Source organism: Coptis chinensis, chromosome 5 (assembly GCF_015680905.1).
Source record: "Coptis chinensis isolate HL-2020 chromosome 5, ASM1568090v1, whole genome shotgun sequence".
In the NCBI taxonomy this organism is placed as follows: domain Eukaryota; kingdom Viridiplantae; phylum Streptophyta; class Magnoliopsida; order Ranunculales; family Ranunculaceae; genus Coptis; species Coptis chinensis.
In genome coordinates, this window is record NC_141460.1 from 69,409,201 (window position 1) to 69,430,348 (window position 21,148).

At 36.8% G+C, this 21,148-nt stretch overlaps 1 long non-coding RNA gene across 1 annotated transcript in view; it reads left to right on the forward strand.

The window, feature by feature from the left end:
• Positions 1-496: 496 nt before the first annotated feature.
• The window catches only part of LOC147498591 (uncharacterized), a 33,598-nt gene continuing 12,946 nt past the window's right edge, over positions 497-21,148 (forward strand). The window contains exons 1-4 of the long non-coding RNA XR_015194329.1: positions 497-623; positions 1,442-1,533; positions 1,688-1,754; positions 3,868-4,351. This is a non-coding gene — a long non-coding RNA (uncharacterized LOC147498591). The remainder of the gene's footprint in view (positions 624-1,441; positions 1,534-1,687; positions 1,755-3,867; positions 4,352-21,148) is intronic.

The window sequence follows — 21,148 nt, forward strand, 5'->3', positions numbered from 1 at the left end:
TTTCTCATTTTTAGTTCAAAACTCATGGTGTATAATTCCTAATTATCATCACATTACTGCTCCTCACGAGTCTTCTTGGCAATTAAATTTGTAGCAGTCATCCTCTTTCTGTTTTTTCCTTGTTGGTTTGGAAAAATTTATTGTAGTTGTACCAATCTGAAACTTAACATCTTGTTTTTAACCTGTTAATTTGCATAACTGAAATAATGTGTCGGTTGGGTGATGTATGTGGTCTAGAAGTATGCAACAACAAACACAGTAGTACCTTAGCTTATCTGTCTGTTTTGGGTTTTCTATTTATCTATGAAGTGTTTGACTAAAGGTCACAATAATGGCGTATAGTTTAATTTTGTTTTCACAGCCGTTTGTTTTTTCTGTCCCGTCTTTGCAATAGCCATTTAAATTGTCTCCCCTTATCTTTGATTCATTGTAGCAGTAGAAACATAGAAGCAAGATGGCTTATATTGTGTACAATAAGTCTGCAAGTAAATTGGTTTGGAGTTTTTATTGCAACTGGTTAGGTTGTTTGGATTACTGTCTACCTTGATTTGTTGGTCTGAATCGGAGCATATTGTTTAGGTCATCCTAGAGCTGGGAAAACTATGGAAAGAGGTTGGTGTCAAGTTCTTTGACATTTGAATTATATCCTTGGGTTCAGCACCCATATCACATCTTGTATTTAGTGCTATCGTATGCTTTATTTTGATTTGGGTGTTTGTTGATTTTGGTCTCAATTATTTTAATGGTTGGGAAGTGTTGTTGGGCTGCAATAGAATTTTATCTGTTTTTGAATGTTCAACCCTCTATAATCCCAGGCTAACACTAGTACATAAATTGGTTTTTGAGATTCGGTATTTTTTGCTTCTAGTTTGTTACAATTAGGAATAAAAATACGTTTATTAACTGCAATCTTTTTTGGTGTTGACGACGTATTTGATATTTCATGTTAACTGAAATTAGTGTTAGCATTAATCTCTTTGATTCAAACAAGATTCCTTTAAGAAGTAAATTTGTTAATTGTTTGAAAGAATGGTTCTATGCATTCGTAGGACACAACATCTTGAATCAAATAGTTAATTTTTTGTTTTTAGTTATAGACTTGCAACTTCTTAAGTCCTTACGGAATTTTCATATGTTATAAGACTTGTATCAAATAGTGGGGCTTTCAAGTTTTAACCATTAATGGCCAACAGGTTGCCTTGCATTACATTCTATATAACACACCCGGATTTTAAATCTTTCTTAGTTTCTTTATTGGTAGAACTGTGTAAAATGAAGATATCACTTGTTGACTGTCAATGTTAGATGTTGCATCATCTTATTGAGACGTGCTATATATCAGTTGCTATATAGCACTAACTAGATACTACTGACCCAATGTATTATGTTCATTTTTCAGTTTCAGTTTTATTCAAGTTGTGATCACTTACTGGGTGTGCAGACAGAAGGGACAGTGTGTTGGAGATGATTGGGGGTGGAATTTCGACGTTGGAGCCTATCTCTTAATGATGAAAGAATATCCTGTTGGACAAGGTATTGATATAGAAAATTTGTAACTTGCTCTTAAGTAGTGGCAATGTGTGTTTTCTAGACTAATTCCCTTTATGCATTGATTTATCAATCAGTTCCGCTTAATTTAATTGTGGTTAGTTGTAATATTTTCGGTATTGATATTTGATGCAACTAGTTAGCAGATTGATTCACATTAATTTCCAGCACACAATTGGAGGATCTGCCACTAGATTAATTACTTGGTAAGAGTTGTCTTCACCTACTTTTTCCTTATTCATGTAGAGAAGCACCCAAAATACACTTGATTAGATATATTGTTTTTACCCAATTTTGATTATCAGTTGAACATTTGAAGTTTCTTTTGAAAATTTTCTGACGTATTGGATTGGGGTAAGGAATTAAACCCAATCTCTCGATTGATTTTCTGCCCAAGTTATTAAGGGTACACAATTGGAGAATTAAACTTAAAAGTTTCTGTTATGTTGCCTCAGTTCTTGTTTTGTTCCTTTCATTTGTAATATGCAAAAGGTAAGTTTAATAAACTCCCTTTTAGCTATGCTACACTACATGGTGGACAAAAAGCTGCATCAACTGTAGTAAGAATGGCAGCTCCTACATGGTATTAAACATGTGCCCCTTGGCCAGCAAGCTAAGAAACGTAGACTCTTTTTCTTAGTTGTATGCCATAGCCAAGTGGTTTTATATGGCTTTTAGACTTGAGTAGACAGTTCCAGCATCTGAATTAGTTAGAGATAGAAGAAACACAGTTCTTTGGCATCCCTTAGTATGGAACAAATGTCTGTATCCAATGCTTGCTACAATTAGCATACTAATGTTACAAAAGTTCTCTTTACTTGGTGGGGGTCGAATTAACTGATGTAGTTTTTAGATAATACCTTTTCTCTGTCAACTGTGTTCCTTGATTATATTTCGGATGAGTGGCCCAAACACTAAAGAGGTGGTTATGGTGGGTCGACTTAATTCTCAAATGTGTACTGTTCCCTATATTTGTCTCAGCCTGCACGAAATAAGTTTTTAAAGAGTAAGATATTGCTAATAATTGTTCTGTCCATAATCAAGTTCACCAAAGTGTGTTTCGCACTATGTAGCACCGATCATTTAGTTAATCTTTGATATGTCCTTGAGTCCAATGAGGCTAAAGAGTTAGAAGTCTTAGACTCCAAGAGCAGCAATGCATATCTAGTATAATAGGTTTCTGGTTATGCTTATCTGCTGTTTTATCTGCTCTTTCCTTCGTATTTGACTAGTTAGGATGTTCCTAGTAGCTAGATATCTAGGTATCAAGTAAGTTCTATAATCTCAGACTCATGAGACGTATCTGAGGCTGGATAGGCTAGGTAGTTCGGTCTAAGAAGTCCACTATCCCTGTGCTAAGTGCTTCCCTTCCTTCCATTCTTACCGCAAGTCAGTACTGTGTTAAGGTCCTCCCTCCCCTCCCAGTAGTTTTGGCTCGATAGACCTAGTTCTCTCCTCCTGCCTAAGCGAAATGCGTAAATAAATGAATAAGTCAAGTGATTCCTTTTGTAATCCTTCTTTTAGTAATTCCTCCCGAGGTTGAAAGAAAGATTGGGTTAAGCTTCCTCGCCTAGGTGGCTGGTTGGAAAGAGAGTTTGAATTAAAGTTGTGTTGGTGTTGTGGTATGCTAAGGTATTTGTTTGCAGATAAATGGTTAGACTGAAATTCTTCTATGCTAAGGCTTGGAAATCGTTAAAGTATTATGAAGACCTTAAGTCAGGTTCCTACATACACCTAGCCTTTTCTTTGCTTTGTAGTATCACTTTGCTCAAGCTATTCTTGATGAACAAGCACTTCAAGGTCATTGTTGCCATCGAGAGGCGGCTTTGTCTTTGAATGTTTTCACATTGGGTATTAAAGAAGAGCGAATGAAAAGGCAATCAGGTGATGTTGTTTCACTCAGCCTAAGATTTGCTTGATATCTATGTTCATTCAAAGTTTAATTCGTTTTGGGTAGTTAGGGTTTTTTCACTTTTAGCTTTGATTGATCTAAAAAATCCTTAATTTTACTGAAAGTTTACAATTAATAGAATGCACTCAAATAGTCAAGGACTCTATTAGTTTGTGGTATTTAGAGTTGCATATAGGCTGACAGTATAGTATTAGTAATGGTTTGACATTGTTACTCAGGCATCTTGAATATAGTGCATAGTCAAGTGCAAGTCATATTATCACGATTTGATATAGGGCTACTGCCAAGGAATAAGTTTCCGTCAGAACTCATGTTAGTTATATTTGGATGCTACCTAAGTCCTGGTGATATGAAGTAGGTGATGGTCGCCTGGATTCTAGCTTAAGTTCTTATGTTATTTTGTTTAGGGTCAGGGAAGTAAAGAAGGAATCTACTTCTGTTGCTTGTAGTTTTATGGCTGTGCTATTTGAACAAGGACTTGGCTTTGGCCCTTTATGAATATCAGGTGCTTCTTAATTACTAGGTATTTTTTTTTTCCAATAATTCTTTTGTTTATGCTACTATACATGGCTATATGATGATTATTTTCTTTTGTTTCCATGTTTATATGATGATTCTACTGTAGAATGTTTCTTATATTTCAGTGGACATCATCACCAAGTTGATGCTATTAGTCTCTATTTGAAAGGCTGATATTTGGTAATGTTACTAGCAAAAGTGATAGTTGTTGTGTTTAGCAGTGTGCGCAGGGCAGAAAGTTTGAGTCGTGTTCAAGCTGGAATTCTGCTACCTACACGAAAATGTTACCCCGTCGAGTCTACATTTAAGCGAACCAAGTTTCATTACTTGTCGATGTCTGTGCTAAAAGCTACAAAACTAACAGATTAGACTGTTCAAACTGAAATTTTTATCGTTCATATACTTACACTGATAATGAATTTTCGTAGTTTACTTTTCGACTCTTAGGCACTTAAAATTGATTAAAGTGTAAATATATATTTTTTTCCAGCTCTTTGGGGGTAGGCTAAAGCATTGGCAAAATGTTTATTTATTTATATATAGGTGCTTTGTATTTGGTTGTAAGTGTTTGAGTTATTCACAAAGGGTTTCAGTTATACATGTGTTCCCCAAGAACAATTAATGGGTATTGGACCTAAGTGTATCTTGGTTTAACTTAACAATGGACAGATTGTTTGTTTGCGATATCAGGGTTTCTTATAAGATGCTTATAATGACTTGTAGCTTGTTTCAAATAGTTTCGATTGACTTACCCCTTAGATATATTAACAGTTGCAATTTTGCTTATTCACATAGGTATTTATGATCTTGAGTTAACTATTTTGCATTCAACTATCATGCCTACTAATGATTTACTTTAAATCCTTAAGAAATATATATATATTAGTAGAGTACACCATAATTAACATGGACATTTAAATTGGACCAGCCTTTTTTCTACCACTAAATACCCTTGATAAAATATTTAAACAAATTATTTAATGCCTTTAAAAAGGACTACTTAGTCATTTCAAAATTTACTACCATTTATACCCTTAAAATTACATAGTATCTTACGGACGTACATGTAAATTCAAGTTGGAAATCAACTACACGCCACTATTCAATTGTTCACGACTTAGCATTCACATTTATTGCCAAATTATTACCATTTATGCCGAATTTAAATGCGAGGAAACCAGCCGTCTCTCTCTTCATCTTCTCTTCTTCTTCTTATGCGCACATTTCTCTCTCTCTCTCTTAAAAAGGTAAAAGCCAACAAAAAAAAAAAAAAACATATATCTCAGACATCTTTCTCTTTTCTCTTTTATGAGTTTTATCTCTCTCAAATTTGCCCTCATTCAGTTATCAAAAAAGAAATCTCCCTTCATTCGCTCTCTCTTAAAAAAGAAATCCCCTTAGTTGAATCTTTCCTTGCATCATAGTTTGTTACTATTGTCGATTTAACACTTTCTGCTGAATATATCTGCCTCTTTATTTTCTGGTTTGATAACAAATTATAAATCCTTCTGATGTAAAACCCTCTCCAAGATTACTATGGCATGAAGACAACAAAGAAGCAGCGCGCCATCAAGCTAGAGATAGGTGAGACTAATTTCTAATAATTCATTTGCTCTAAGGTCTAAAATGTGCATTTTTTGTCGGTATTGGAGGAAACCCGAAGCTATAAATACCGAGAGAACAGTTATTTGTAGGTAAGAAAGTAAAAATGTTCTTGTCTTGCTTGAAGTGAGTCCGCCGGGTCGATTATGATAAACCGTTAAGTTGGCCATTCCTTTCATCTGAAAGATACTTTGAGATAGCCATGGGGATTTGGGTGGGTGCTTCAGAAAATGCTTGGGATGGATAAATCTTTTTTGTAGTGGGGACTTTTCCATGTGATAGTAACTGTATGTATCGTAACTTCCCTGCCTCGGTACTTCCATTAGAGAACTGGAGCAAGTGAAAAATCAGGATTCTCCTAGCTTGAATATTTTCATATTACAAAGTCGGGTTTACTATTGAAAATTCTCCCATGCAATCAAAATACTGTTAGATATTGGTACAATCTGATTTCGTGTTGTCATATTCTGGACATATTGAGTTTCCAATGGTGATTAAGTTGACTAACCCATTATTGTACATTATACACTGGTTGACTAGATTTAATCACTATTAATTGAATGCCACATTTTTGTATCTGCTTTTACAGGCCAGAAGTGTCGAGAGCTATCTTTGGACCTCATTTAGGAGAAGCGTCTCATAGGCTGCTCAGGAACACACTCCAAATGAAACCCAGTACATCTGCGTTGTTGGATTATCCAGCGAATTAGTATCATGTTCCAAACAACCATACAATGGACAAGCCTAGGCCAGCAGGACCTTCAGGATATGAAAGAGGATATGGCCAGGATCAAAATTATTTCCATGGGAACTTTAGCAATCCTAGAGGTACAATTGTTAATTCTAGATCGGCACCTTCTTACAATGAAATGTGGAAAGAACAGAATTACAGAGCACAAGAGAGGTATCGATTAAGAACAATACCACTTACAAAGGAAAGTCGCCTTTGACAATCAAATATGGTCCAACATACCAACACTCTGTGGTGCCACTAAGGAAGCCTAATACTCTATTTTCACCAAGCCCACAAAGAGATGCCCTGTTCAGTATGTGGGTCAACCACCACAGCCACTAACCGACTGGATCGATAAACCAGCCTATGAAAACCCTGGAATGTATGTCATACACCTGAAAATTTACAAAAACACTGGGATGTATGTCAGACAACCTGAGGTGCTCTCATCTTATGTGTATGAGAAACAGGTAAAAATGCTTCTGCCTCCACTGCCGATTATTATTAGAAGTAAAAAAAAAAAATCTCTGTTTCAAAATTGCCCCACTACTCAAAACCAGTTTCTTGGATGTGGCTGTTACCTGTCCCTCGGAAAGGTATGTATTTAGCTTGGGATTTTCTCATGCGGAGAGTCTTTCAATGTTTAAGAGGTAACCTTGTATTTTCGTACTTTCAAAAGAGAATATGCAAAGCAGGGTCGAGTTTTTCACTGTAAAACAAAATTTTGAACTATCGGATATTATGAAAAATCCAGTGATACTTGCTCTAAGTCTTGAGAAAAGGATCATTCCTAGGTGTAATGTGCTGGAAATTCTGTACTCAAACGGTTTGATAGGAAGACTGAATGCAGGTTTAGTCACTTCAGCGTTGACATTAAATGAGGAGAAATTCATAGAGAAGTATGTCACTAACTATCAAGTGACAGTCCCTGAGATGGTATAGATTGGGCTTGCAGATTTTAAAAGAGGGAGATGGGTTTTACAAGATGTAGAAAGTTGAGGTATGTATTCATTTTCTTTTGTGGTTTTGGTCCTTGACAACTATATCCATCCCACTTTTGTTGCTATGGTAAATGTGAAGAATGAATGTGATTTAATGTAATCGTATTTGGTTACTCTCACAAATTGTACATTAATTTTTAAGCTCTGCAATTTGTTTGCAGTGTCACTATGTGTCTCACTATATCCTATTCTTTAATTGTGTTTATAATCAATGGCCCTGAAATTCTCTTTTGAATTCTCACTTTCTGGAGTTGTTTTCGAAGCATACAAAAATGTAGTATTAGCATTTCAGTCAATTGATAAGTGCTCAAAAAGTGCAATTTAACTCTCGATTATGCCTCTTGTTTAGCCATCTTAGTGGACTAATAGTGTTTGTAAGTTATGTTTTATGATTTTATAGGTCAAAGAGAGAGTTTTGTGGAATATTAGAGAAAAAGGGATAAAACGGAGCAATTCAGAGCATTAAGGATCACATGGGAAGCCCATGGACAATCATGGAGAAGGCCAAGGAATTGGAGCTATTAAAGATGCGACTTGGACCTATTTTAATGTCTATTTGGAAGCCCAAGGCCAAAAGATTTGTTTCTTGGACCAAAGCCCGCAAAAGAGGATAGAAGGATAGAGCAGAAGAGACAAAATAGGCTTACGCGACTGGGACGCATGGATTGAGCGTCCAGACGCATTGCCTGCGTCTGAGACGCATGAATAGTGCGTCCAGATGCATGAATCGACACTGTAGCCAATTCCTTCTCAGTTTTGGAGACGAAGTTGGACTCTGAAAGAAGTCTATTTGTATTAGGAAACAAATGACAGTTTGGAATGCTTCTAGAGCTTATTGTAACCTCTATAAATAGAGGACCTAAGTGCCTCATGTAATTTGCCAATTTACTTATACTCTTGTCTCCAGAACTTAAGGCAGAGAGAGATTAATAATAAAAGACCGGCTTTAACTAGCTGAGTCTTAATAAATTAGTCTTTCTAGTCTTATGTTCTTTGACTCTTCTTCTTCTCGTTCTTCGTGTTCTTCCTTCTCTATGGAAGGCTAATCTTCTCCTTCAAGGGAGAAGATGAAGCCGATGTTAAGGTTTAATGATTCTTCTGGTTCATGGTGTTCTTCAATCAGGTTAGTTCTTTATGTTTTTAGTTATTAGTTCCATTGCCCACACCAGGGGATGGAAGTATAGAATAGGGTTTATGTTTTGCAATATTAATATCATGCTAGTGTTCTTTACTTTTCTTCTAGTAGTATAGTTCTTTAGAGTTAGGGAAGTATTCTTTGTGTTGCCTTAGAAGGGGTAGCTCAGGGAGTGGCTACCTAGGGGAAGTATTCTTTGTGTTTTCCTTAAGTGGTGATTCATTGAATGGCCACCCTATTAGGAAGTACTCCTTGATGTTGCTCTGGGTAATACATTGAATGGCTGCCCGAGCTTACATAAAAGAAAAGAAGATATTAATAGCATAAACATAGGAACAACCTTAAGTAGAGTTAATTGTTAACGATGCTTCGTCCAAGAGGGCATCGACACTCGCTCGATTGCCTAATTGTAGTCTACTTGTAAGAACAACCATGAAGCAGAAGGTCATAGATTAAAAGTATTGGTGGATTCTAATATCTTGAATTCCCTCTCTTATAAATTCTCAATAGTTTAGTTAATTTAGTTTAATTTAGCATTAGAATCTAAAATCTCTACAGTCATAGTTTTTAATCCCTTAAACCTGTCCTTCACATAACATATACTTAAAAGTGGAACGATACCCTACTCATCCTTTACTTATTGAGGGATAATTAGGTTTTGATACGCTTTTATTTTGTTTAACGACCATACACCATCTACATACACAAAAAGAGGCTTGTCAAATGGCACCGCTGTTGTTTTAAGTTGTTTATGTTTAACGTTTTCTTTCAAGATTAGAATTTTGGATCTTGAGGTAATTTTAGCCGCATCATCCATCCTTTTAAGAAAGAAAGAAGCTTGAAGGACATCTCGAAGACAAGATCTACCATCCAGGTTAGTCGAATCTTCATTTTTTTTATTTTTCTTAGTATAGTTGCATCATAGTTTAGTTTTATTGCTTTCTAGTATAATTGCATTTAAGACCTTTTCAACAATTGAAGTTGTAAGCCAACACAGCGAAACATCAAACTCTAGTGTTTCTTGTCTGAATCTTGACAAACGGACTATCGTCTGTGGGCAGTGGTACTTAAGCAATCCATATGATTCACCATAATCCTAGAAGAGACAGCTTTAGATACTAGTTACAAAGCCCAACCCAGTTGAAAGAAAGTAGTTTTACATTTTAGTATAACTTAGAATAATTGCATACTATTCAAGCATTGTAGGATAGTTTTTCATCATTTTCATAGCATTTTCTAGTGTATGCCCCATCGTCCATATCATCGTCCGATAAGAGCATAACAGTGGACAAGGTTTAACAATCAACTCACAAGAATACTAGACGAGATTGATACAATGGCCGCACGCAATGATGGAGTTGTTTTGGACACCAATAATCCTGAAGCTATCCCACCCATACAAGCACAACAGAGGAAGAAGCTGAGTGATTTCTATTCACCAATCATTGGAGACCCACCAAGCAGTATTGTTTTTCCAGAGACAGAAGCTAACCAGTTTGAACTTAGAGCATCAGTAATCTCTATTCTTCCGAAGTTCAATGGTTCAGATAATGTTCAGCCTTATGTTCACATGAACAAATTTCTATCAGTCCTCAGAACTTTCAAGAACCAGAATATCAGGGATGAGAGTATCAAGTTAATTCTTTTTCCACTCTTACTCGAAGGGAAAGCATCCGAATGGTTAACTATACAGCCGATCAATTCAATCAATAACTAGGAGAAGTTGAGAACAAAGTTTATGAACAAGTTCTACCCACCCCAGAAGACAGATGCCATGCAGCAAGCCATCAGCAATTTCAAAGGGAAGGTGACTGAAGAATATCATCAAAGCTGGGAGAAATTCAATAATCTGCTAGTCTTATGTCCACATCATGGTTATGATAAGAGCACACTAGCTCATTTTTTCTTTCGAGGACTTTCTACTATGAACAAGCAGATGATACAGTTAACGCATCAAGGTAAGTTTACATCACTGGATGGAGAGGAAGCCTACAACTTTCTCAAGAATTTAGCTGAAGACACTCAACAATGGAGTACTAGCAACGAGGACGTAGCTAGAGTGGAGGGGGTGCCGAAGCAATTTGGCAACCAAATTCAAGAAGAACCAAAATAAGCAATGCTATCAATTATGGCAAGCCTATCAACAGGACTTGAAACTCTGAACAAGAAGTTTGATCAGCTCTCCATGAATCCTCCAAAAGCAAACAATTTCCAAGCTAAACCTCAGCCAACCAAGGCCTGTTATGCTATTTGTGAGCTATGTTCTGATGAAGGCCACACCACTGAAGAGTGTTTGTACTATCTGGATACTAATGCAGAGGCATGTAGTATCAACTCTTTAGGAAGAAATAACCAGTTCAATCAGGGACAGAATTATTGGAAGCCACAAAATACAAATCAGAGGAATTTTCCTCCAGGATTCCAAAATCAGTCAAATCAATTCTAGAATAACCAGTATCAGTTCCAAAACTGCAAGCAACCATACAGAAATCAATAGTCATACCAGAACCAGCAATACCCAGCCAACAAAAATAGAGAGTTAATACCAGATCTTATGAGTGGATATATTGCCCCTACGCCTCAGTCAAGCAAAGCAGTTATCCTACATCTGGAAGAAGCTATCACCACCATTGTCAATGAGCTGAAACAGACAAATCAAAGAACCTAGAAGTTGGAGAGTAACTTTAGTTTCATTTAAGGCCAGATAGGGCAAATTGCTGCCGCCTTGACGGAAAGATCAAAAGGAGCATTACCAAGTCAGTTGGAGCCAAATCCGAAAGGAAGAGGTGTCCTGCAGGTGGATAACCTGGAGAATACTCAGTCAAATGCCCAAGTTAATTATGTCACCACTCTGAGGTCAGGCAAGAAAGTTGATAATAAGATTGTCTATGAACCAGGAAAAGATTTTGTAGAGCCTAAGATAACTTATGTCCCCACCATCCCACCCAGTTCTAACATTCCAGATATATCTAGTGTTGTGCCCCATCTTTGCCGCAAAAAGAAGTCGAAGGAACTACTGTGGAAGTAAGTAAGAAGAAGCCATCACGAGTGACTCCTCCTGTCACTCCACTATCTGTTACCAAGCCAACCGAAGTCGAAAGAAGAGAACCGATATTGAAGAATCCGCCAGCACCGTTTCCTTCGAAACTAGTGAATACCAGGAAGGATGACCAGTACAAAGAGATTTGCGATGTATTTCAGAATTTACATATTAATATCCCATTTCTGACCGCCATAAAGCAAGTCCCCTCGTATGCCAAGTTCCTGAAAGATCTAGTAAAGAAGAAGACCAACATTCCGAAAGAAGCTTTTCTCACTCAAAGATGTTCATCGTACCTACAGAATCTATCGGTTATGAAACTGAAAGATCCTGGAAGTCCAACTGTTACATGATAAATCAGAGATTCTTTGGAGGAGCAAGCTTTATTAGATTTGGGTGCCAGTGTGAATCTTCTACCATATTTTGTCTACGAGAAGTTAGGCTTGAAGGATCTTAAACCGACTGATGTTACTTTATAGTTGGCAGATAGATCAGTGAAGATACCTATAGGACTCATTGAAGACGTCATAGTCAAGATCAAAGATTTCTATTATTCGGTTGATTTCATAGTACTAGACACTGAACCTACGTCTGGTAGGTAGATACCAATCATTCTAGGTAGACCATTCTTGGCCATTGCAAATGCATTTATCAACTGTCAAAACGGTAATATGACGTTATCCTTTGGTAATATGAAAGTCGAGACCAATGTTTTCCATATATTACAGCAACCACAGGAGGTGTGTGCTGTGAACGAGGTATGCATGATTAAAGCGTTAGCACAGGATTATCTGACTCATTCATATCCTGTTGACGAGTTGTTGAAAGCTCTGACAGATTCAGATTGTGAGGAACTTAGTGTCGAGGCAATCAATGCGATTTTGGATTCATCACCTATCATGGATGACAGCAAGTTCAGAGAAAAGTTTGAATCGCCTATGCCTGATGGACCATCTAAAGAGCTTAAGAAGGAGTCGCCTAAGCTAGAATTGAAGCCTTTGCCGTCTACACTCAAGTATGTTTTCTTGGAAGATTTGGGAACCTACCCAGTAGTCATTGCATCAGATTTGACTGAGGAGTAGGAATCCAGGTTAGTAGCACTTTTAAAGGAACACAAGTCAGCTATAAGTTGGATAATTGATGATATCAAGGGGATTAGCCCTATGATAGTTCAACATATGATTCATTTGGAAGAGGATTCCAAGACTTCTAAGCAACCACAGAGGAGGCTTAATCCGAAGATGAAGGAAGTAGTCCGAGAAGAGGTCGTCAAACTCCTTGACGCCGGCATTATCTACCCGATTTTTGATAGTCAATGGGTTAGTCCAGTTCAAGTTGTGCCGAAGAAGTCTGGAACCACAGTGATCGAGAACGAGAACAATGAGTTGATTCCAACTAGGATTCAGACTGGATGTAGAGTTTGCATCGATTGCAGGAAGCTGAATAGCGCATCCAGGAAAGACCATTTTCCATTACCATTCATCGATCAGATGTTAGAAAGATTAGCTGGACAAGCTTACTACTGCATTCTTGATGGTTACTCAGGATATTTTCAAATCTATATTCACCCTAAGGACCAAGATAAGACCACATTCACATGTCCATTCAGAACGTTCGCCTACCGTCGTATGCCTTTTGGTCTATGCAATGTACCGACCACTTTTCAGCGATGTATGATGAGTATTTTTGACGACATGGTGGAGAAATACATGGAAGTTTTTATGGACGATTTTTTAGTTTTTGGGTCATCTTTTGAAGATTGCCTACACCATCTCTCCTTAGTCCTTAAACGTTGTTGCGATACCAACTTAGTTCTGAACTGGGAAAAGTGTCACTTCATGATAAAAGAAGGGATAGTGCTGGGTCACCAAGTTTCAAAGGAAGGAATTCTAGTAGATCGAGCGAAGATTGATATTATAAAGGATCTACCCAAACCAAGAACTGTCAAAGATATCCGTGCCTTCCTAGGTCACGCTGGATTCTACCATTGATTTATCAAGGATTTCAGCAGAATTGCAAGACCGCTGTCACATCTATTAGGGAAAGATATTGTCTTTGATTTTGATACGTCATGTGTTGAAGCTTTTATGAAGTTAAAGGAAGCACTCACTTCAGCACCAATCATTCATGCTCTCGACTGGAGCCAGCCATTTGAGATAATGTGTGATGCATCTGATTATGCTATAGGAGCAGTTCTAGGATAAAGAGACAATAAAGTGATGTACGCAATCTGTTATGCTAGCAAGACTCTAAATGGAGCTCAGATTAATTATTCTACCACTGAGAAGGAACTCTTAGCCATCGTCTATTCTCTTGACAAATTCCGACAATATTTGATAGGTTCAAAGGTGATTGTCTATACTGACCATGCTGCCTTGCGTCATTTACTCGCTAAGCAGGATGTCAAGCCTAGGTTGATCTGATGGATACTACTTTTACAAGAATTTGATTTGGAGATACGTGATAAGAAAGGAACAGAGAATGTCGTTGCTGATCACCTTTCTAGATTGCTAGTGGAGAATGCGGAAGACAGCTTACAAATCTGTGAGACTTTTCCTGATGAACAATTGTTCAATATATCAGAAGTACCATGGTACGGCCACATCACAAATTATCTTGTGACCGACAAGGTACCATTGCATTGGAGCAAGCAAGAAAAAGATTTATTATACTCAAAGGCTAGATATTATTTTTGGGATGATCCATACTTATTCAAGAAGTGCTCGGATCAGATTATTCGAAGATGCATCCTAAAATCAGAACAGGAATCCATTTGATCATTCTGTCACGATTAGCCTTGCGGAGGACACTTTGGCCCGCAACGTACTACAGACAAGGTATTACAAGCTAGATTCTATTGGCCTACTCTTTTTAAAGATGCAAATGTTTATTGCAAAGCATGTTCAAGATGCCAATTCTTGGGTAAGACCTCGAAAAGGTTCAAGTGGCCTCAACAACCGATCCTTATCTCATAAATCTTTGATGTATGGGGTATAGATTTCATGGGACCATTTCCGCCTTCTTTTGGTTACACCTATATTCTACTGGCTGTGGACTATGTTTCAAAGTGGATTGAAGTAGTTCCTACAAAGACTGCCGATCATAAAGTTGTCGTGGACTTTCTGAAGAAGAACATTCTACCAAGATTTGGAACACTGAGAGCCATCATCAGTGATAACAGTTCTCACTTCTGTAATCGTGTATTTGGGAATCTTATGGCAAAGTATGGAGTAATTCACAAGCTAGCTTTACCATATCATCCTCAGACTAATGGTCAAACAGAAGTGTCGAATAGGAAAATCAAGAGTATTCTGGAGAAGACAATTAATCCTTCTAGGAAAGACTGGTCTCTTAGACTCCAAGATGCACTATGGGCATACAAAACAACATTCAAAACACCCATAGGGATGTCGCCCTATCGCTTGGTATATGGAAAGGCGTGTCATCTACCTGTTGAGTTAGAACAGAAAGCCTACTGGGCAGTGAAAGAGATGAATTTCAGCTTAGATCAAGCAGGAGAAAGGAGGAAGCTTCAGATAAGTGAATTTGAGGAATTGAGAAGTGATGCATATGATAAGTCAAGGATTTACAAGGATAAGACTAAAGCATTACATGACAGAAGAATTTTGAAGAGAGAATTTGAACCTTGACAGAAGGTTCTGGTCTACAACTCTCGTCTAGAAATTTTCCATGGAAAGTTGAGATCTAGATGGACGGAACCATTTATAGTAAGACATGTCACACCTTTTGGAGCTATTGAAGTAGAAGACATAAAGAGAAGGACTCATTTCAAAGTCAACGCTCATCGACTGAAGTCTTTTATGGAGTTACCTATTGGGGATGTGGAGGCCGTTTTTCTCAAGGTTCCGGTTTATCAGACCACCGTTGAAGCAGAAAATTGGGGTAGGTTACCTACACACCTTAAAGATTACATTCTATGTCTTGCTAAACCTGTTACTCTGTCTAGTTTAAGTTTTTTGCATGAGGAAGCCAAGCGTCGTAAGCTTGAGTCCTTAGGATCTCATTAGTATAAGTGCCACCGATAGCCGGGCCCTCAGATTTTCATAACTTTATCCTTTATTGAGAGGAGTTGCAAGCGCCAGAGTCAAAGTCTCATAACTCTAGTAGACCGAGTATAAAATGTCTACAGGAAGTAAGCATGTTGTTGAGAGATCAATTTTTAGGTGGGAATACTAGTCTTGAGAATCTGACTTTAAAAGAGTCACATTACGTCTTGGGGATCTGACGTAAAAAGACCTAAAAATTTGTTTCTTGAACTAATTCTGATATTCAGCATCAATGGTAATATCCTACTTTTTTCTCATCCATTTCATTTACTTCTTTATACATTGAGGTCAATGCATGCATAAGTAGGGGGAGGGTGTACTTGAGAAATGAATTTCGAAAATTAGTTTTCAAAAACAAAAATATTTTTGTTTCTATATCTGTAGCATGAGAAAAATGAATTTTAATGATGAGTCTGGGATATATATTCTATACTGCCTAGTGTTGAGTTTGATAGATAGTTGATATTATTGATTTCATTACCGCTTAGACTATTTATTATGCTCGGACATAGTTCTTGTTGATAGAATTCTTTATCAAGGCACCACCATAGTACTTGGTCAGTTTTGTGTACTTTTGCTAGAAAAGAGATTTAAACCCCTAGTAAACTGGAAGTAGAATTTTTAGACTTAGCCCGTGAGATTTGAGCTTTATAACCATTCTTTGGAGAGTTCTTACGAAAAATCCAAGTCTTAATGACTCAACATCTTTCAGTTCTTTATGTCGTTGTAATATAGTCTCATTATTTGTTGATTTGGTTAATCACAAAGTGACATCAACTGGGGAGATAGCCATTAGGTCTTGTAGTCTATTCGAAATAGAGTATCATACTGATAAGTTAAGTAGTGAACCTATTCAGCCTTTATCCCACCTAATAGGACCATCATGTTAAACCCTTTTGAGCCTTACAATAAGCCATTTTCTTTCATAAAACCCTGTGAACCTATTCAGCCTTTATCCCACCTAATAGGACCATCATGTTAAACCCTTTTGAGCCTTACAATAAGCCATTTTCTTTCATAAAACCCTTTACCCTTTACCCAACTCCAGACAAGGACTATAGCCAAAATCTTTATCAGCCATACCCATATGTTTCTGAGAATACGAGGGGCACAAAGAGGAAGAAATAACACAAAAAGAAGATTACAAGGAAATACCAGAGAGATACAATGAAGACCATCATTCAGTTTTAACTTAACTAAAAAAAAACAGTTGAACAGAATGGATGGAAAAGCTAAGAGAAAGGAAGAACTTTCTCTGCAATACAGAATTTGAAGAAATCTTCCAAAGAATGAAGGAAAACCCTTAGTGTTTTCAGAAACAACCTTAGAATCCTTTTTACCTTTCCTTCATAAACCAATACCCAAGCCAAGTTACAACCCATGACTTATCACTACAATATGGTACAAAGTCTAGAATAGGTGAGAGGATGCTAAAGTGAAGGACCCGACACTTCATATGTGAATGACATTCTTTTCATGAGACTACTTTTATTCAGAAGTCTGTTTTTCAAGGTAGTATGTGGGATGTTCGTATGCATTATTCTTTTCCCCACATACATGAGGTAAAATAGTAGACCATCTTCTTAGAGATTCTTTTATGAGAGTATGACTGGTGAGAATTGAAAGTCGAGATTATATGTCTAAAGGTAAACTAGGGATTCTGTTTCTTGGATAGGAGAGTATAGGAGATTGACTAAGTACACACATAAGCCTTGATTGAGAATTTTGTCAATTTTTACTATCTTCCATCATAATCTATGAGTCTTTGCAGTAATATAGTTAGCAATGGAGACTGTCTGTTGGAGTAAGCACTAAGTGGGTAAGGAATTTCTCTCTCTGAAAAATACTATCATTCTTGAACATGCTATTGATTGATTTTGTGGGTATATCACCTGAAAACCTTCACTTAGACTATAACTTCGTCCTTTTGAGGAACTTAAAGGTTTAAAGCCTTGTTGCATATGGTAAATGCAATTCACGATGCCTCTTGAAAAATGAGTTAGGATTTTATTTTTGTTATTAGGATGTGATTTTGATCACTTATCTATTTTTTATCTTATTTGCTAAGAGACTAGCAAAAGGCTAGTTGGGAGCTGTAATAAGTGTTTAAAAAGTGCAATTTAACCCTCGATTATGCCTCTTGTTTAGCCATCTTAGTGGACTAATAGTGTTTGTAAGTTATGTTTTATGATTCTATAGGTCAAAGAGAGAGTTTTGTGGAATATTAGAGAAAAAAAAGGGTAAAACGGAGCAATTTGGAGCATTAAGGATCACATGGGAAGCCCGTGGACAATCATGGAGAAGGCCAAGGAATTGGAGCTATTAAAGATGCGACTTAGACCTATTTTAAAGCCTATTTATAAGCCTAAGGCCAAAGGATTTGTTGCTTGGACCAAAGCCCATAAAAGAGGATAGAAGGATAGAGCAGAAGAGACAAAATAGGCTTACGCGTCTGGGACGCATGGATCGAGCGTCCAGACGCATTGCTTGCGTCTGAGATGCATGAATAGTGCGTCCAGATGCATGAATCGACATTGTAGCCAATTCCTTCTCAGTTTTGGAGATGAAGTTGGACTCTGAAAGAAGTATATTTGTATTAGGAAACAAATGACGGTTTGGAATGCTTCTAGAGCTCATTGTAACCTCTATAAATAGATGACCTAAGTGCCTCATGTAATTTGCTAATTCACTTATACTCTTGTCTCCAGAACTTGAGGCAGAGAGAGATTAATAATAAAAGTTCGGCTTTAACTAGCTGAGTCTTAATAAATTAGTCTTTCTAGTCTTATGTTCTTCGACTCTTCTTCTTCTCATTCTTCGTGTTCTTCCTTCTCTATGGAAGGCTAATCTTCTCCTTCAAGGGAGAAGATGAAGCTAGTGATTAAGGTTTAATGATTCTTCTGGTTCATGGTGTTCTTCAATCAGGTTAGTTCTTTATGTTTTTAGTTATTAGTTCCATTGCTCACACTAGGAGATAGAAGTATAGAATAGGGTTTATGTTTTGCAATATTAATATCATGCTAGTGTTATTTACTTTTCTTCTAGTAGTATAGTTCTTTAGAGTTAGGGAAGCATTCTTTGTGTTGCCTTAGAAGGGTAGCTCGGGGGTGGGCTGCCTAGGGAAGTATTCTTTGTGTTTGCCTTAAGTGGTGATTCATTGAATGGCCGCCCTATTAGGAAGTACTCCTTGATGTTGCTCTCAGTAATATATTGAATGGCTGCCCGAGCTTATATAAAAGGAAAGAAGATATTAATAGCATAAACATAGGAACAACCTTAAGTAGAGTTAATTGTTAATGATGTTTCGTCCAAGAGGGCATCAACACTCGCTCGATTGCCTAATTGTAGTCTACTTGTAAGAACAACCATGAAGCAGAAGGTCATAGATTAAAAGTATTGGTGGATTCTAATCTCTTTAATTCTCTCTTTTATAAATTCTCAATAGTTTAGTTAATTTAGTTTAATTTAGCATTAGAATCTAAAATATCTATAGTCATAGTTTTTAATCCCTTAAACCCCCTTTCCAGTCCTGTCATTCACATAACATGCATTTAAAAGTGGAACGATACCCTACTCATCCTTTACTTATTGAGGGATAATTAGGTTTTGATACACTTTTGTTTTGTTCAACGACCATACACCATCTACATACACAAAAAGAGGCTTGTCATCAATGGGCAAGACATGTTATCTGTTTTTCATCTTCATATGGTGCTTAACGCTTTGACATTTATGCTCTTTGAGGATATAGGAATAAACTTTCTTAAGGGTGGATAATTATTTGAATACAAAAGTTGCAAAATTATGTTTGTGTGCAGTTGCGCATTATTCGTTCAGTGCCCATTTGGACACATGATAGAGTCTGAATGCTAAAGATGTGCTCTCTGATAGGCAATGAAACACCGAAAAGTGGTTCGAGTGACACCATGTGCCTGGCAGTAGAGATGGTTAGTTAACATTTCAATCAAGTTGGTCTTTTCTGTATTGCTATAAATAATTGGCATACTATTGAGAGAGTTTCCTTCTCAGTAGTGGTTATTATCTTTTACATACTGATGACATTGTTAATTGACTTTTCTCTTATTGGAAACTAACCGTACTTTAACTTAAGTTGGAGATACTAATTTTATATCTTTTCAAACTTAGACATTTTGTGCTATTTTTGGTTTATGCAGGTTTAGGAGGCAAGGGCAGCAGCTGAAAAATCTCAGTCATTGTTGCTTAACGTGGCCAATAGGAAGAGAAATAAGCCAGGTTAAGGTGACTTCAGATCATCATGAAGAAGTGATTAAGGTTGGGATCAGTCCATCATTGAAAGAAAGTGAGTCATTTCAGAAGTTTCTCTATGTCATTGCAAGCTATCCAGGTGATGTCAGGTACTACTGAGAATGTATTCTGTAATAGTTATTTATTTATATTTTTTCTGAAAAAAATGAATTCATCTTAAACATTACAAGGAGTCACCTTGGTTCAAGCAACAAAGTTTAAAGGTTCGGTATCGATTGCAAATAGTTTTTGTAATATGTTTATTGCTTTTGTAATAATCTGTTTGCATCAATTTTTTGGCTTCGATAATGGCTTCGTATAATTGCAATATGTATGTTTTTGTACGACTTTGATAATGTATGTTGCTGATCAACACTTAACTTAAGAAATTTAGGGTTTGGGGTTGGGTTTAGAGTTATCGGTAGCATTTGTTGATTTTTATTCCAATTTTTTCAAGATCTCAAGCTTCATATTAGTACTGATGTATTGTGACTTTTAGCTTATATTTTTTTGATAATATACTTTGAGATGTTTAACTATTTCGAGTACGTACCATGTTATTGCATAGGTACCCCTAAATGAGCCAGGCTTTGCCGAACCTATGGAATTGAAGATCCATATATTTCTCTCTACGTGCATGATAAGTAAATTTTTCATAAGCTTATTGATTTTTCTTTGATTTATTTCTACTTAGTTATATGAAAACTTTGATAATTATAAAGTATTTTAGCTGATGTATTTAAGACAAAACTTTATAGGAATGTAGATATGCTAAATCACCATCAATCATACATCACAAGACCACCAAGTAACTGCTACCACTATTTACTTTACAGTTCTAAATTTCTAATAAGCAGAATCAAGGATCTATATGATTCTAGCTGGCCTAGTGATGCAAGGATGAGACTTATGGAGCATGATGGTACTATTGTATCTTATTTTCTCAATAAATACCAAATAGCGCCAAGCAAGTTGATAACTGTAACGCCCGTATTTTTAAAAATACGTTTTTATCTATTTAATTAATTAATTTAATTATTTATTTTCAAAATTCGCTGGATCGGATTTGAGATATGTGGGCCTGGTTTTGGGCCCGAGTCTGTGTTGGGCTTGGGTTTCGGACCCCAGTATATAAACACATTGTTATGGAAAATAGGGTTTAGAGAATAATAAAATAATGAAAATGGAAATGGAGAGATTGAAAATTTGGATTTCGGAGGGTGGAGCCGGCGCCTGACTCGAGAAATTCGTAGGAGCTGTTCATACAGGTGAGTATCTATTTTGTTATTTCACCGGATTTATGATTTTCCGTGTATCGGAGTATA